The sequence below is a fragment of the Otolemur garnettii genome, unplaced genomic scaffold, assembly GCF_000181295.1.
Source record: "Otolemur garnettii isolate 467f Iridium unplaced genomic scaffold, OtoGar3 scaffold00049, whole genome shotgun sequence".
NCBI lineage: Eukaryota > Metazoa > Chordata > Mammalia > Primates > Galagidae > Otolemur > Otolemur garnettii.
Window position 1 is genome coordinate 10453412 of NW_003852444.1, and position 18652 is coordinate 10472063.

At 38.4% G+C, this 18652-nt stretch overlaps 1 protein-coding gene across 2 annotated transcripts in view; it reads right to left on the reverse strand.

Annotated features, from left to right (window-relative positions):
- EXOC4 (exocyst complex component 4) overlaps window positions 1–18652 on the reverse strand; it is an 812900-nt gene that overhangs the window by 416731 nt on the left and 377517 nt on the right. The window lies entirely within an intron of this gene.

Below are 18652 nucleotides of genomic sequence, written 5' to 3' on the forward strand. Positions count from 1 at the left end.
CTCTCCTTTTGTGGCTCCTACCATATCATCATACTATAAAGAATAAGGAATTTGTCATACATTGCGGAAGAGATGTGCTTAAAGTCAATTCATAATAATGTCATGAAGACTAAAATATTTGAGAATATTATACTTGTCATCGCATAGAGAACAAAGAAGGGCCTACAAAGGCAGAAGTCATTTGAGGAAAACTGTAATGCCACCAAATAAAGAGAAGTGCATGCGCTCCAGAAAATAACGTCAACAGAGGACGTTTATAGAGGAGACCTCCCTGCAGGCAGGACCGGGGGTTCTTAAAAGTTCTCATTTTTTACTTTATCCCAAGACCAAAACTAATGGGGAAAGGACAGTGTTCAATTTAAAAATACTCAACTTCTCTTAGAATAGAGATACTTCAACTTTCTTTTAAATAAATTAAATTATATTTTAAATAGGTTTGAAAATTTTCCTTGGGTAAATGTATTTAATAAAAGTCCTTAAGTTATACAATTAATTATATCTAAATTAACCAGCTGAATCTGTAATGTTTCCTTCTTATTTAGCTCTACCTATTTCTTACCTTTACAAGTAAAACTAAGAGAAGGGAACAGTGGTTCGACGAGATCAATGTGAGGAAGTGCTCTGAGAATCTGATCTGGACCTGGCCTGTGAAGACTCTGGGACCCAGGCCAGTCACACGTGTATTATATCTTTCCATATTAATTTTGTAACAGAAAAAACACTTAATCTAAAGTTGTTTATGAACTGTCTCTGAAGTGTTCTACTGAAATGATACTTCCAAGTCAAACTGTACAATCAGAGCCACCGTGGCAGGGTCTCAAAGCCTGAGATGCACCCTGTTGTAAGGTTATGAGTGGAGGCCCGTGCTTGAGGCGTCAAGTAGGAGGTAAGAGTTAGGACTCGGGGCTCTTTCAGCCTAGGCTTGATCCTTGCTCTCCAGGATCGCAAGAGTCTGACCGTGGTCTTCACCTCTCTATGCCTCAGTTTTGGCTCCTCCTATTAATAAGTTGCTGGAGAGCTTCATAATACATAAGCTGATTATAGAAGTGAGACTCAGGCTGCACACCTAAGCGGTTTCCACGTCATGTGACCCTAACATTCCTAGACTTCAGAATATTTGGCCACTATTATTTACTTTCTTTGAGATAATCATAAACACAGGAATTCAAGATACATGCTCATTACTATTTCTAGGTACAAGGAGGAAACGACACTAATGTGTGAGAAATTCAATGTATGCATGGCCTCAAACAGCCAGTGGCAAATTGGATGTGAGTGATGCAAGCAAAGCCATTAGGACTGCATCAATACTCTGACTCCTCTGGTTTCAGTGATGGTTCTCCTGGAGTTTACTGTGATAATGAGCATAGACAAGGGTGATCCATTCAGGACCATGCCTGGTATCTTAATGTGTTCCCCCAAGTAATTCAATCATGTTTGTTCGGGAAAGACTTTGCACTATCTTAGGGACATTTCAAATAGCAGGGTTTCTGAGGATATGCTAATATATTTAAATTATAGAAGGGCTTCCTGATTGCATTAGAAATGCATCCATCTTCCCCTTCTTTTCTTTGCAGAGGGCAAACCACTAGCTTTGTCACAGCCCAATGCAAACTTCTCCAGGCTGGGGTAGCTAATTATATTTTGAGGAGCAACTGGTTTCTGTTTTCGTATCCATCATCCATTAAGTAAAATAATGTCTGAAACACGCAGAGCATACATACATACATTTCACCCAACCCCTCCCAAGTAGGTACATATGTGAATAATAATTCCAACGGCACGTGTGGTAGAGAGCACACAGAAGACTGAGAAGAAACTAAAAGAAAAAATTAGGAGAAAATTTCATAACGCTCAAGGCCATTTAGCTAATACTTTCCTTTTCAGGGAAGGCAGTAAAATATAGAGCTCGAGATATAACTAATATTTTGAAGAGAAATGTCTAGTACCTAGGAGAGCAGTCAACTCTAAAGATCACACAAAATGCTGCACAGATTTCCAAAGCGTCAGCAGAGACTTCCATCCAAACTGAGGAGAACTTCCCGCAGAAGTTCCACAGCCGATGACAAAATGTCTCTAATGTTTACATCTACAATGGTTTTTTTTTCCTAGAGAGAGGAGAAAATATAGGGAAATGAAATTTTTGACAGCCTTTGTGACGTTCAGTAAGGTGGAAGTCTGTTTGCAAACTTCAAACCTGACTGATGTGTTGAGACGCCTCTTCTGATGGGTGACATTAAACAAACGTCTCACAGAGGAGGCCCTCTGATAGGTGTGTCTGGGTTTGGGAGGAGAGGAGAGGAGCCGCTTCGTGTGCTGTCATGGGGAATTAACTGCCTAACTTTACGAGTTTACAGACTATCATTTTTAATCAAACACAGGCAGCCTGTCAGCTGACAGAAAGCACTAAAGGCAGCAGCAGAAGTGACTCTCTCCCTGCTTTATCCTCAGTCTCACCATGACCTAAATAAGAAATAGTCCTCTTTAAATAACTTTACGTGAAACACATTTGGATGTGTGCACTTGTAATCTGTTGATCTGGATATCAAGAGCAAGCCCGAGAAGGAAAACTGGACGCCAATCTGTTTGGGGAGTCTATGGCCCCAGGGTAACAGGAGGGCGCAGCCTGAACCTCCAAGTGTGTGGCACCTGACAGTCAGCTGTCTGTTCTCTGACCGGGACAACTGCGTGATGTTGCTCTCCCTGCAAAACGCCTATTACTGATTCGCTCAATAAATATTTGTTGTGAATCTAGTGTGTGATTAACACCATCGGAGTTCTAGGCCTGCAAAGCCAATGGGGAAAAGGTCACGAGCCTCTTCCTTATGAGGGAGAATCACAGGAGAACCAAGACTTACATAATAATCAGCTGCACGGTTCCCCCAGGGCCCAGAGGAAAAGGAGAGAAAGCACCAAGGGAAGGGGAAGTGGAAGGGGCACACCAAAAGGTCTCCGGGAAAGAATGCTGCTGAGGGAGGAGTAGAAACTCACCACGTGGAAAGGGCCTCAATTAGAGAGAAAGAAACACAGGCACAGCGGAGCACTGTTTACTGAACTTCGAATAATCAACTGTAGGAAGAATACAGGCAAATGAAGGAAACGATCCTTAAAAGCGAATTCTACAACTCTGTCTTTCTCATGAACTTACTACAAGGAACGTGAGAAAAGTCACAAAATGGAGGTAGCCTGGATCCCTGCATCGTCCTGTGGAGGTCCTTGGAATAAAGGTTCTATTCATGCCTGGGCTGTAATCCAGCATCCTGGATTTAGAACAGGAACATAGGTTTTAAGTCTTGTATCCAATACTGTGTCACTGGGAAAAAGAAACTGAACATGCAAACTTTGTGCACCAGAATAGGCATAATAATATGACTCTTTCAATCTAGTTCTAAAGGTTGGTATGAAGACCAAGTAAGAAAATGTACTTGAAAGTATTTTGGGCTCGGCGCCTATAGCTCAACCGGCTATGGCGCCAGCCATGTATACCTAAGGTGGCGGGTTCGAATCCCCAGCCCGGACCTGCCAAACAACAATGATGGCTGCAACCAAAAAATAGCCGGGCGTTGTGGCGGGCGCCTGTGGTCCCAGCTACTTGGGAGGTGGAGGCAGGAGACTTGCTTGAGCCCAGGAGTTGGAGGTTGCTGTGAGCTGTAATGCCACGGCACTCTACCCAGGGGGATAGCTTGAGGCTCCGTCTCAAAAAAAAAAAAAAAAAAAAGAAAGTATTTTGTAAACTGCTACTTAAATGTTAGCTATTAATACTGTTATATACTTTATATATTTAACTAACTACCATAATCTTGGTCATAAAGTTTTTATTATTTACATTCTGGTAGATGACAGCCTGGTAGGCTGGTCTCTCTCTTTTTAACTACTTTTATAACTATAAAATAAATATGTGCTCATTGTAATCAATTCAGAAAAATGTAAAACTGTAACAAAGAAAGATTGTAATTCCACATTCCTTTCTAAGGAAACATATACTCATAAATAAAGACATATCTGTATTTCTATATTTTCAACACCATTTGGCCAGGGTATAATATTCTGTTTTTAACTGGCTTTTCACTCAACGTATTCACTCACAGAATGCATCCTTCTGTGTTAATAAAAATACATCTATTATACCACCACTAATGGCTGGACAATGTTATATGCAAGTACCATAATTTGTGTAACCAACATCTTCTAGATAGATATCCCTATACATGAACACAGATCTTAACTAAACAATCCCTATAATCTGTGCATTTAAGAGTCTTTTTTTTTTTTTTGAGACAGAGTCTCACTATGTCACCCTCAGTAGAGTGCTGTGGCGTCACAGCTTACAGCAACCTCAAACTCTTGGGCTTAAGTGATTCTCTTGCCTCAGCCTTCCAAGTAGCTGGGACTACAGGCACACAACTCTCGGCTATTTTTTTGTTGCATTTTTTTGTTTGTGTCATTGTTGTTTAGCAAGCCCCGGCTGGGTTAGAACCCCCCAGCCTTGATGTATGTGGCTGGCGTCCTACCCACTGAGCTACAGGTGCTGCCTTAAGAGTCCTTTGATCTTTCTCCTTCCCCCATGCTCCCAGGCACTCTTCCATATCATCTGTTCCTTTTTTTTTTTTCTTCCCAGAATCTGCATCATCTGATTTCATGTCTTATTAAGTTTCATGTAATTGTATAACATGCAATGACTTAACCTACAAACTGCCATCTGAGCTACTGGTGTCCTTAGCCCATGTGAATTACAGTGATTATCCAGGAGTGCCATTCTCTGTCTTTTGCAACCACTCCTACTCCATCCCCAACTTCCAAGCAAAGATCTGGAGAGTTCAAAGACAATTCAATTATTTCTTTCATCTCTCTTCTTCTACCCTCTTCCTAAACATCACTAGTAATTACAGATATTAACATTTTCTCTTAATAAGGTTACTCTCTATTCTAATATTTTCAATGGGAAGTAGGTATATTACTTTAAAAATAAAATTTGTGTTCTGCCGTGGAAGCAAGGTGTAAAGTGCTATAATCAAATACGCTTAAAGCCCAACAACTCGTTGAAAGGAGTCAGTGATCAACTCACATTTTGTAAGCATGGGTGGGGAAAACACAGGAAAAAGCTGGAAGAGAATGGGACCCAGGAGCTGATTCCCATGAGATAGAATGGCTGCCAGATAAGGAAGAAAGCGGGAGGTAGTGCTGGTGGGTGCATTTCTGGTAGAAAGAAAGAAGGATAATAACACAGCAGAGCTGGAAAGCAAAAGATTTCATGGGTGTAGAGTGTACAAGGTAAGCACGAGAATGGTGTGCATAAAGTCAGAGAATCAAGTTTTCCGTTCTAGAAAAAAGAATTCAGACTCTGTGAGCAGAAAGTAAGACATTACAAAGCACAGGAACAGCGTGGCCACTCTGGCAGAGCCACAGAAGATGGGTTAGAAAATCCTGGGTTTAATGTAATGGCAACCAAGCAGGAAGCTGAGAGACCGAAGCCCTGGGGACAAGCATGGGAAGGACGGGACAGAAGGATTTGGAAGAAGCAGAACAGCAGAAATCAGTGACAATGCACGTGTGGGGTACTGAGCACGATGATTTTCTAGGTGGACCCTAAGATGTTTCTGGTCTGCTTTCCAAACCAGACAGAATGAAGGGGGATTAAAACCAGGGTTGGAACAGCCACTGAAAAGGGAGAGGCACAAAAAGAGACAGAGGGGCCACCATGAAAATGAAGTTTCCGAGGGTCAAGAGGGAAAATGGAAGAAGCGCGACACTGGGGAAACTATGGATTTTTTTATCATGTATTTTCTTTAATTCTCAAATTACCACAATACCCAAATTAGGAATGTCACTCCATAAAGGCAAAGGCAATGTCTGGCACTTCTAAGGACTCAATGAATATTTGCTGGGGGAAAAAAAAAGTGAATGAAAAAGTAACAGAAAAATACAACTCAACTGAAGAATTTCCCCCCAAAATTTAGTTTAAATCTAGCCAACTCCCATTGCATGTGGGAGCTGCCTCTTGAAAATCAACATGTCAATCAAAAACATGTGAAAAAGAAAATGTAATGAGTTAAGGCTCACAGAGCAGAGGGAATTCCAACTTTCAGAGAAAGATGTTGATTCCTTTTTATTCTTCAGTGAAATCCTTGTTTCAATTTTCTTAAAAGCTTCAAAAAAGAAAGAGCCGTAGCTTCATTTCTGAGCACTGATGGGCCTCTATCAGACCTGTTCAGCATTTCTAAGTTCATTCTAAAGCATGGATTTAGTGGCCTATTTTCATACCATTTCCTTTGCTATTCCTATTTTACTCTTACATTTTAAAAATTTTCCACCATTTTCCGCACAGCTACGAAAATCAAAAGTAAACAGAATATGCAAACGAGAGGTTGATGGCTTCCAGACGCAGCACCCTGGGTGCAGTGGCCAGAGGGGAGAGCGCAGCGGGTGGCGGGCAAGGGGACGCAGCTGGCAGTGATCCTGGCAGCCAGCAGGAGGGACTACAGATGTATTAAAACTCAGAAAACAAGTGTCTGTGACAAACGTGACTGCTCAGAATATATTCTGAGGCTGGACAATTAAGTTTGGGAACTCACCCTAGAGAACATGCTACATACCTCAGTGCTGAATATCACGATGGTCGCCTTCAAGGGACTCCCTGAGGGAAGCTGTGCACCGACCCCAGCACCGAGCCTATCCTTCAAAGCACTGTTGCTAGGATGAGTCCACGAACCTGATTGTCCAACCTTATATATTCTAAAACCTGCTCACTGTTTCTGAGATACTCCTCTATGTGGCTCTTGGCTAATCTCTCCTGTCAAGCTTCTCTCCTGCCTCTTAGACTGAATTTAGTCTTTCAAAAAACTAAACTACTTACTGATGTTTGTGTAAGAACAATGAGTTAAGCCAGACATAGGGGTGTGCACCTATAATCCCACCTGCTCATGAGGTTGAGGTGAGAGGACTGCTTAAACCCAGGAGTTTGAGGCTGAGGTGGGCAGTGATCACACCTGTGAATGGGTGTGATCACACCCATGAACAGCCACTTCACTCTAATCTGGGCAACACAGTAGGACTGTCTCTGAAAAAAATTCTTTTTTTGATTTAAAGTTTCCAACTATCTTTTCTTAAAAGGATGGTTCTTAATTATAAGATACAGTTTTCTTGATGTTGAAATTCCTTTTCTTTAATAAAACTAGAAATTCATATCAGTCGGCAATTATCTATCATTGACTGATTCATAAATCCTGAAGCGTGGGAAGTACAGAGTCAATTAATGCTGGCTTCCCTGGTTTTTACTTTCAAAGCTGTAAAACACAATCTATATTCATCTTCAGAGAAGTAGGCTCCCAATACCCTGGCTCATTGCCTTGCTGTACACTGCCCAGTCCTCAGGATCTCTTAGTAGCCTGAGAGGCTCCTTGGCCTCACAAAATAGGAAATCAAAAGATTTCTTGAAACGTTGTTTAAAGAAACAGTTGTAAGCAGTTCTTAGGACCATAAAATCCAGAAAGTTCCTTTATTCTATTTATTTTTACAATGATGGAAGCATCTTGACACAATGATTCACACAAAGTAACCAACTACTACGGCTACTCCTTCAAACCTGTAGGACCCACACAGGCACCATGGTCATAAAGAAGCCATATTTCAACAAGGATACATGATAACATTTACGTGAAGTTCAATCACAGGCAAAACCAATTTATCCATCATAACAGAAATCACAAGGATGGATATCTCTTGGGGAAGACTATTGACTATCGATATAAGCAAGTTCCAGAGCAGTGTAAATGATTCATATTGGGCTAAGCACGGTGGCTCACACCTATAATCCTAGCACTCTGAGAGGCCAAAGCAGGAGGATCACTTGAGCTCAGGAGGGACCTGCCTAAGCAAAAGCAAGACCATCTCTACTAAAAATAGAAAACTTGGCTGGGCACAGTAGTCCCAGCTACTGGGGAGGCTGAGGCAAGAGGATTGCTTGAGCCCAGATATTTGAGTCCAGAAGTTTGAGGTAGCTGTGAACTATGACAATGTCACTGTACTCTAGCCCAGGTGACAAGAGTGAAACTCTGTGTTTAAACAAACAAACAAAAAAACACTTTCACCCCAAAATGAAATGAAATTAGGGTAAGCAAAAACTAAATCTTTCACAATGCCTCTACTTCCCTCTATTCTTCCTTATAACTGACTATTCTCACATGTCTTGCTTGAATCAAAGAACTTCTCTTTCTCACTTATTAAATAATAAAGTCTTGTGAAAATAGACTTGCTTATTTTAGGGTTTCTTTTTGCTTAACTACAAAAGGAAAATTAAAAAGATTTCCTGACCGTGAAATGAAAAATATTTCACTCACAGTGCAACATTTCTACAAAAAACATAGTAGGCAATATTAATGATCAAATGTTCAAGTGACAAAGGAAGTAAAAAAGTTGAAAATGAACAAGAACCACCTTTGGTATTATACAGAGTATAAAGCCTGAGCAACAAATACACAAAGCTGAAACAAGAGAACAAAGTGTACAGGACTGTGTGTGTGTGTGCTTGTTTACTGAGGAGCAAGGGGAATGGTAAAATAATTTTCCAAATCATGCAAAGAAAACAATGCATTGCCAACACTCAAAGGAATATAAGTTATTAAAGAGAGAGACTGTTTTTCCTCTAGGTATGACTATGTTATTTTTAATACCAAATTACATTATCAATTTAGATTTCAAAATCAGATGTAAATGGGCCTGTGGCTGGACATAAACATATTTCACTGAATGCTGAATAAGCATATTTTGGCTATTGCTGTCCAAAAGATGAATACGTGTTCAGAATACATAAAAAGCAGCACATAAATTATGTAAACATGTTTTACTGAAGAGTCTCTCCTACAGTAGTCTTCTATATATGAGCTCCTAATATGTTAATTGATAACACAATGTAACTGACAAACAGAAAAAAAACTGCATCTAATACATCAGCTTAAGTTTAGGTCAGAATTACTGCAGCAAAATCATGCTAATGTCAGGTTTATTTGGAAACGCAGTTGTAGTCCCGTGTTAGCTTTTACAGCAGAAGAAAGCCAGGGTTCTATCTGCCTCAAGAGTGACTAAAAGAGTTCTGTTACTAGATGGGGGGAAAAAAATAGCAAAACAGAAGGAGACAAGGAAAAAAGAAAGAGGATATCAGGAACTGTGTATCTCTAACAACTGCTCTTGACTTGGCCTCGACAGGGGTTTCCTCTCACCCTTACAGTGGAAAGGAGAAAGTCAATGCCAACACGACCCCTCAGTCAAGGGTACTCCTTGACCCGGCCAATGATGACCAACAGCATTAAACTGACATATAGGAAAAACAATACAAATAAGCAAGACTGGAAGATACAGGTCTACCCGGAGCTCTGAAGTTACATCAGAACGTGTTACAGAATTATAGACTGAAAGAAGACAGACCCGACAGCTCGACACCAGTTAACTGCATCTCGCATTCCGTTTCTGGTTAAGCATCTCCATAAAGAATGTTACCTTCCAAGTAAAGCATTCCATGTCTTTATTCAGTAAAAACTTCTCATCATGTAGAGTGAATCTGTTTAACATTAAACCAACCAGCTCTAATATAGATTTGAGAAGCAACAAAGAAAAAAAAACACTATCTTTTAAGTGATAGTGATATAAAGTGACCTCTTCATACATATGTGAAGAGATACCAAAACTTAGGTTTTTCACTGGTATTTCCAGTTTTTCCTACTATTTCTCATAAGGGATGTGCTATCCTTTCGTGCTAACTAGATTGGCATGTTTCACCTCTTTCAATGTAGTTGAAATGTGCGTAGATACACGTGTTGGAACTTGCATTGGCTTTCCACTTTAATTAGTAACATAAAACTGCCAGTTAGTTGTGATCAATGCTTAGCCATACATCATACAAAAAAATTTTGAAAATACAAAAGTAAAAGAAGCTTAGAAAAAAATTCTTTAATCTCCAAAAGTTAGTTGCTTTCCAGGTTAACAGCATTTAACAGTCATCAAATACATTCAAAAGTAGTTACTGAAATGCAGGGTTTGAAATCTAAACATACCACCACTCACCCAGTGCTTCACAGGCCTTAGAGGTCAGACAGACTGTAAAAATAGCAATATTTTACATAATTCTTAGGACAGTGAAAAAAGTTGTATGTCATAAAAATGCAGCAGGATGGCCATATTTCCTCCCACGCATGAATAATGTATGATCCACAATGTTATTTGCTAGGCTGTCTAATCACCAACATCTTTCAAAATGTCTACATGAGCTTTAGCTCATTAAGAACAAACATATATCTGTATAAAAATATCATATACCTGCGAGCACTCAGAATAAGATGCTGCCAAAGACCAACATGCACATCAAACTGACATGAGTGGCACAACTTTCCTACATTTCTCAAAGATAAAAATATCAGGAAAACATCTGGGTAGATACCTAGTAGAGGAATTGCAGGATCCAACGGTAGGTCAACTTTTAGTTCCTTGAGAATTCTCCAAATTGTTCGCAAAACACCATATTAGTTTACAATCCCACCGACAGAACAGTTTATAGTAATTTGCTCTTCATCTTCTCAGATGTTTTCCTACTTATTGGACAGAATAAATAAATCTGAACTATGAAAAAATAAAAATCAGAAAAACAAATAAGGAAGGATTACTTCAACGGTGACATTCATGCTTCTTCTTTTTTTTTTTTTTGACAGAGCCTCAAGCTGTCCCCCTGGGTAGAGTGCTATGGCTTCACAGCTCACAGCAACCTCCAACTCCTGGGCTCAAGCGAGTCTCCTGCCTTCGCCTCCCAAGTAGCTGGGACCACAGACGCCTGCCACAACGCCCGGCTATTTTTTTGGTTGCAGCCATTATTGTTGTTTTGGCAGGTCTGGGCTGGATTCGAACCCGCCACCTTAGGTGTATGTGGCTGGCGCCTTAGCCACTTGAGCCACAGGCGCCGAGCCTTCATGCTTATTCTAAAGAGTCAAACTTATAAATCCCTCTTTCAAAGCAAACCTCACTCTCTCACACACATGTTGCATATATTTAATATCAATAAACAATCCAGGAGCTGTATACTCTGTAAATAAAAGTGAAAAGAAACCCAACACAAACAGAATAAATAAGAATGATTTTAAATTATAAGGATTCTTATATTAGAAAAGGTTTTATAATCTCAGGAGTACCTACAATTAGTCAAAAATTAGTTTATTCAACCATAAGCAATTCAATGTAGTAATAAGAAGAGTGAAAGGAAAAAGTATCCAAATTTCTAAATAAAAACTCGTAAAACCGAAATTATTTTGTTACAGAGAATATTAGCGTATGATCGGTGCTGTTAAAGAACCAAATTGATAAACTCATCTTTATATATCTCATATTTTACTCAATAACAAACACTTCTGAAGTACAAAAGAGGTAAAAAGATATTTTTAAAAAGAATATACCATTTTTAGGTATGAAAGACTGATTCATTTCAATGTTGTTACTAAAGAAAAAATATTAACAGTATTTTCCTTTATATTTTATTTATACTGGTAAAAAAGAATTCACTTCAAGTCAACAACTACATAGTAAATACCCCTATAACTTATTAATTCTTTAGCAAATATTTATTGTCTATTCCATTCATATCGGACCTCTACTCCACCTTCATTTGGAAGCAGTGTCAGGAAGGTATAGTAGAACCTCCATAGTTGGCCACCTCCTTAAGTTGACCTAATTTTCATAGCCCAGTCAGGTACCACGTGCACAGTAAAGTAAGCCTAGTTCCTTACGTTGACCAGCTTGCTACAGTCCCTTGATTGGTCAACTTGCAGAGGTTGTAATGTATTTGAAAAAGGAAAGATCAGGAGAAGGCAAAATCCCAGGATGTGATAGGAATGCAGATGTGGAGTTCTGAAGACTAAAATGGTCTTACCAAATTCATTCATTTGTGAGCAGGAGTCAGTGCCAGAAAAAACTGAAAAGACCTTTTGTACTTGACCAAGTTTAGACTAATATATGCAATTCATAAGTAGTTAAGTGATATCTCAGAATTATTCTCTACAATAAGCTCTATGGATATGTTGAGAAATTATTTTAAAAAGAAACAAAAGCAACAAATAAACAAAACAACCACACTTGCTGCAAAGCAATCTCATAGACCATACTGGTTTTTTAGAAGAAAAGAATGGAGTTCAGCTATTCTTTAAAAACTCTCATATATCAGAAATGCCACATAGGAATCTAATGTCCAAGACTGTCCAAGTAGGCCTATAACAAAGGTTTATTTTCTTTTTCTAAGATATAATTGTTAGAAGGGACAGAGAATTTTCATAATACTGAACAGAGTAGTGATCATGATTTTGCCATTAAAAACAGGGATTCCTGAGTGCCTTAAGTCTTATAAAATAAAATCTTAGAAAATAATTTCTTGATAGCCAAGGTCAGCCTCTCTCAAAGCCTACAGAGCCTTTATAAGTTTCAGATCTAGTCCCAAAAATTTCTAAAAAACCTGAATATAATACCCTCTTGCTGTTTAAGCAAAAAGGAGACCATTTTACCTTGTTCACAAGTTCCTTACCCCGAAACAACCACTGCAGTGCACACCCCTGTTCATCAGTCCTGCTGTTCCTTGAACAAGTTCACCTTCTTCCTCTTCACATACTGTTTCCTCTGCCTAGATAATTCTCTCCTGGATATTCCCATGGATTCCTCCCTCCCTTCATTTCCAAGGCTAATCGAATGATCTCAGAAAGGCCTTCCTAGTTCACCCTATCTAACATAGAGCCCCACCACCCCACCAGTCACTATCAAAATTTTTTTCAATTGAAAAGTAAATTTGTTTCAGGTTAATGTGAGGGTACAAACAACTAGGCCAACATGTTTGACTTTGTTAGATAAAGTCCCTCTTGTAGTGACAACCCACACACAAAACGTGGGTATTTTATTTCATTTGCAGCTATTGTACATGGGATTACTTCATTGTTTTCTTTTGCAAATAATTCATCATTGGCATGTTAAAGAGCTACTGATTTCTGAATGTTGATTTTGTATCCTGCAACTTTACTGAATTTGTTTATCAGTTCTAATGGTTTTTTGGTGGAATCCTTAGATTTCTCTAAATATTAAGATCATATCATCACTTGGATATGTATCAAATTAAACAAAATTAGTATATTGAAGAGGTATCAGCATTCTCATGTTTATTGCAGCATTGAATAGCCAACTGTCCGGCACTAGAGGAATGGATAAAGAAAATGTGGTACATATACACAATGGAATATCATTTAGCCATAAAAAGGAAATCCTATCATTTGCAAAACATGGATGGAACTGGAGAATATTATGTTTAGTGAAAAAGCCAACCACAGAAAGACAACTCGATCTCATGTTCTTACTCATCATGAAGGAGCTAAAGATTAAAACAACTGGTTTCCTGGAGATACAAAGCAGAATAATGATTACCAGAGGCAGAAAAGAAGTGGAAAAGAATAATGATTACCAGACGCACAAAAGTGAGGAGCGGGCAATAAATCAGGAATGGTTAATGGATACAAAACTAGATTTAAATAGAATAACATCTAGTATGATGACATAAGAATGTGATTACACAGTCAACATTAAGTAACTGTATAATTTTTAAATAACTAAAAGAGTAGGAATGTTCCTAGCACAAAGAAATAATGTTTAGGTGATAGATACCCCATGGCCTTGATTTGATTTTTACACATTCTATACAACTATTATATACCTATAATAATTAAAAATTAAATATTTAAAAATTAGGGCCAGCCACAGCGGCTCACTCCTATAAGCTTAGAACTTTGGGAGGCTAAGGTTGGAGGATCACTTGAAGCTAGGAGTTTGAGACCAGCCTAGGCACCAGAGAGAGCTCTATGTCTATAAAAAATTAAAAAAGAAAAATTAGCTAGCTTGCCAGCACACACCTGTAGCCCTAGTTCCTCCAGAGGCTGAACCATAAAGATCACTTGAGCCCAGTGGTGTGAGATTACAGCGAGTTATCACCATACCATGCATTCCGGCTTAGGTATGAAATGAGCGGCTGCTCAAAATAAATGAATAAACAAAAAATTAGACCGTGTTCTAGTCCTATCTTCACTTTCAGTTGTCTAGCATCTCAAATACAATAAACAAAAGAGCACCAGTGCTAAAGAATGATTAAAGTGTTTACTACATTATTTAATCATTTTCTCTAACTGTGAAATTTCAAGTATATTCTCTGGAGGAGGTAACTGAGGTTAAAAGAGGGCTTAAGTGCGGAGTCCTGACCTGACAGGTCTGGGTTCCTTAGATGAGGAAGAGGTACCAGGGACTTCCCTTTCTCCCAGGGCCCCGAGACGAGGCCAGCTGAGTATATAGAGACAATTTCCGGGCTCAGGGCGTCCTCACTCTTCACTCATGCCCTTGCAAACTAGCACTTGGGATTTTGTTCCTAAAGCAATAATGGGCTGCATGAAATCCTGCCCCCCTTCTTTGATGACTTCACCTGTGTAACTAGGCATGTTTGATGGGGTGAACACACCACCACCAAGGTCATGATGCCATTTTCATTTAGCAACAGCCCCACCAAGGTGCCTCAGGAGTCCAGCAACCAACCAACCCAGCAGGAAAACATGAGCGCATATTCCAAATAGTACATAGTACTAGTTAGGCCGAGGCAAGAATTTAGATCTCCAAAGGGAAAGTTTTCGTTCTCCTTTGTGTTTTTCAATATGAAGGACTGTAATAACAAATGTAAGGCACGATAAATGATCTGCTTTTAGATTTTTAGAGACTAATGAGTAATACAAAATTAAAAGAAAAAAAAAAAAAAGGATAAATTCTCACTCCTTACACCACAAACCTCAGAAACGGCAGCCACAAAGTAATTACAAATTTCCTAAAATGACTACATTATACATTAATTGCAATAAAAAGATTCACTCAGTGTTAAACTGTGGTTGCAATCTCAATAAAATGTGATTCACTGCCAAAGGTTTATGTATGTTTAGATGATAGTTAACCATCACCATAATTATTCAAAAATAATAATTCTTAAAAAGAAACCTACACGCATGTCAGCCTTACACAAAAGAAGGAAAATAATGCCACTAAAACCTCAACATTTAGCATATCTTCCTTTTCTTCCACAAATTCAAGTCCCATAAAATAAGTTCTATTTATCAGAATAAATCCATTCATTTCCCTTAAAGGGTTTCAGAGAAAGATGGAAAATAGCAAACATGTTGATGGTGTGGGGAGGGCATTAGTCATATCATTTGCAGGGTCTATATTATGGGGAAAATGTTTTAGAAAGTATGAGTGTGGCTAGCAACTTATGTGTTTGATACGTTTTTGTTCATGTAGACACATGGGCAGAAAAATTGATTAGATGACCTCTTATTACCAAAAGCCTTCATTAAGGGTCTCAGCAGGCAAAGAGTATTGTAAGCAAGAAAATACTATGTCCCATTTTTCTAGAAATTCACTCTCCAAGAGACAGGCTTGACCAGAAAGAGAAAATGGTAAGAAAAAGCATGAAATAATCAAGGCCAGGGGCCAGAAGAGTAAGAGGGGGTGTGAAAGACAGGACATCTGCCTCCACCGTCCTGCGGGATTTCCTAGTGATGAGACTGCAGTGGTTAGGACAGCACAAAACTAAATTGGCCGGATAACCAGAATTGGGGACCTTGTACAGTCATTTTATGACAGGAAAGTACCAACGACTCCTGGGAATATAGAAAACAGCATAGCTGGAATCTGCTCTGTGATTTCTCAGATGGGTGGTTCAGAATTTTCAACATAGAGAACGCTCTAGGCTGCAAAGAATACGTTGCCAGTGGAATGAAAATCCTGAAAAAATGTTTTCAATAAATGAAATGTGTAGAAAAGTCACGGGCAAAAGTTCAGAAAGACAGAGTTCCAGTCATGCTGATGCAGAAAGAGTAGCATAAGAAATAAAGCGTTTCTCCCTCCTAGTGGAAAAGAAAAAACTTGAGTTCACCAAAAACCGTACAAGAAAGAAGGGACATAATATTTAAAAAGTCAACTTGTAATAAGTTCCTTGCAAACTTATTTTTTAATGTCATATAAGTTATAAAGAATACTTATTATAACCAATTAGAGAGTTTGGCAAATTAATAAGTAAAAATGATATGAGTGGCATGATACGAGTGAGCATGAGGAGGGGGTCCTGGGTAACAGGATATGGATTTCCCAAGAAATGTCCAACTCGTTTCAAGAGAGGCTGAACCGATTTGCATCCTCCCACAAGAGATCCACTGATGGTGTCCTCCACAATATTTGTGTTTGCAGGCTTCTTAACTCCCATGCACCTACCAAGACACTACCTTGTAAATAAGGATGCAATCTTGTTATTTTGTCTCCCCAGGACCTGGCAAAAAACCAGAGCCCCATAACTAAACAGTGAGTAAAAGTGAAGTGAAGGAGCCGAGCCGAGACTTCAGCCAAGATATGTTGCTGTGCTTCTCATTTTAAATTTCAATCTGGTACTTTTTTGCTGCCTTTCACTCTTCTACACTGCCTCTCTCATCGAGCTAGACCATTTTAAAAACCACAGAATGGGAAGCACATTAACTTTCAACTAGCATGGAACAAAAGCAGTGAGCAAAAGATAGAAAACGCATCTATATGATTTTATTTAAATAGCCCATAAAAATAAGAATACCTGTTTCCAAACAAGAGTTTGGACCAGGGAAAATACACATCCTAAGTATTTCATAAACATTTGTTAATTGTGAATAAACGAAGACCAAAAGGAAAAATAAAATAATTTAAATGGTAATAGTAATAGTGAAATACACCAGTATGAAGTGGCTACTGATTGTTCTAATTATAGAAACTAAATTCATAGTTTCAAGAAGAGATAAATCACTCAACAAATGCTGAAGTGCAAAGTCTAAAATTAAAAAAGAATATAAATACCTTCGTCATTAGAAGTGCCACAAGCCCATTATGAGTTTTAAAGTGGGGCTCTGTAATGGGTTTGAGAAGCAAGCCTGCAATTTGGGCCAAGGGCTTATTTAAAGTCTATAATGGTCATCTGCTTATCAAGGAATTAACTTCCCCTGCAGACCACACAATATTCCTGTGACTTCCATTAAGAGACAGAGAAGAAAGAATGATAGAATGAAAGATAAGCAACAAATTTCTCCAGTTCTAATCAATAATAAATTAAAATTCGGAATGAAAGTGGAGACCAAACAAGTGCGTCAAACCTGTGGGAGTACCATCAAGCCTTAAAAACAACTATCTAGCAAAACAGCATTTATATTTAATAACACTTTAAAAAATTATCAAGAACGGTAATACATTAAACTCTGCCAAGCTTCTACAAGAAATGCATTTTAAGTATGAATTAAGTGCTAGCACACACAAGTTATACATTTCTTTCTCCTAACTTTACATTTCAAAATTTAAAAAGCTGCTATGGGAAAAATCTCTTGAAAAATGATTACTGATAACGTTACTAAATAAGCTTCTAAAGGGTTTCATCTAGATTTGAGAACATCATAAGCATGAAGAGCTCATTTATCCAAAACTAACACATAACTTAGCCTGAAATCCTGGCATTAAATCTGGGTTAAAAGATGCCTGTAACAATTGGGGGTTTTTAAAAATTTGTTTTCTTAACAGCAACATTAATTAAGTAAAATGAATTGCATTTGGAGATGACAGTGAATACTAAATTACCAAAGTCAATTGATATATATGAGCAACATTGTTTAATCTAGAAATTCTATATCATTTATTTACTGTACATATCATATGTGTAATACATGTCAACTAAACATGTATTACATGTACAAAAACAGTCTTAATTCTCTTAATCCCATGATTCTTTTTTTTAAATTTATTTTTATTTTTTTGAGACAGAGCCTCAAGCTATCCCCCCTGGGTAGAGTGCCGTGGCTTCACAGCTCACAGCAACCTCCAACTCCTGGGCTCAAGCGAGTCTCCTGCCTCTGCCTCCCAAGTAGCTGCGACCCCTGGCTATTTTTTGGTTGCAGCCATCATTGTTGTTTGGCGGGGCAGGGCTGGATTCCAACCTGCCACCTTAAGTGTATGTGGCTGGCACCTTAGCCACTTGAGCCACAGGCGCCGAGCCAATCCCGATTCTTAAATTAAATGAATTTACTTGCTGTAAATGTTTGCTACAATGGATTTCTTAAGGTTAATAATATTTAATTGAAAATGTTTTATTGTGTGAAAGTCAAATTTTTGTTTTTTAATTTATGTATTTGTGTTTTTGCATTCAGAACCAGTTGAGGAAAGTGATCAAAGCACGTGTTACCTAAATAAGAGATCTGTTTTAACTAGTTCTAATGGTATTAATGAGAAGGTGGGAAAATGACAGTAATAAACTGTTTATGTTTTAGAAAATTACACGCAATTTCATCTCTGGCCAATTTAGTAGCATTTGTTTAACTGTTGTAGCAAGTGCATCAAATATTTCACAAGCTAGTTGAGAAAGTTAAGTTGATAGTCTAAGATGCCTAACTTTTAGGGAACCCAGGAGTTTCTGGTCCATTATATGAAAATCCCATAAAATATATACTAGTTCTTTACAGAGAAAATGTACGAATAATATTATATTAGATATCCGGGTCCAAAAAGTACCCTTTTAGAAACTGTGGTTACAAATACATATCATTAAATTTAC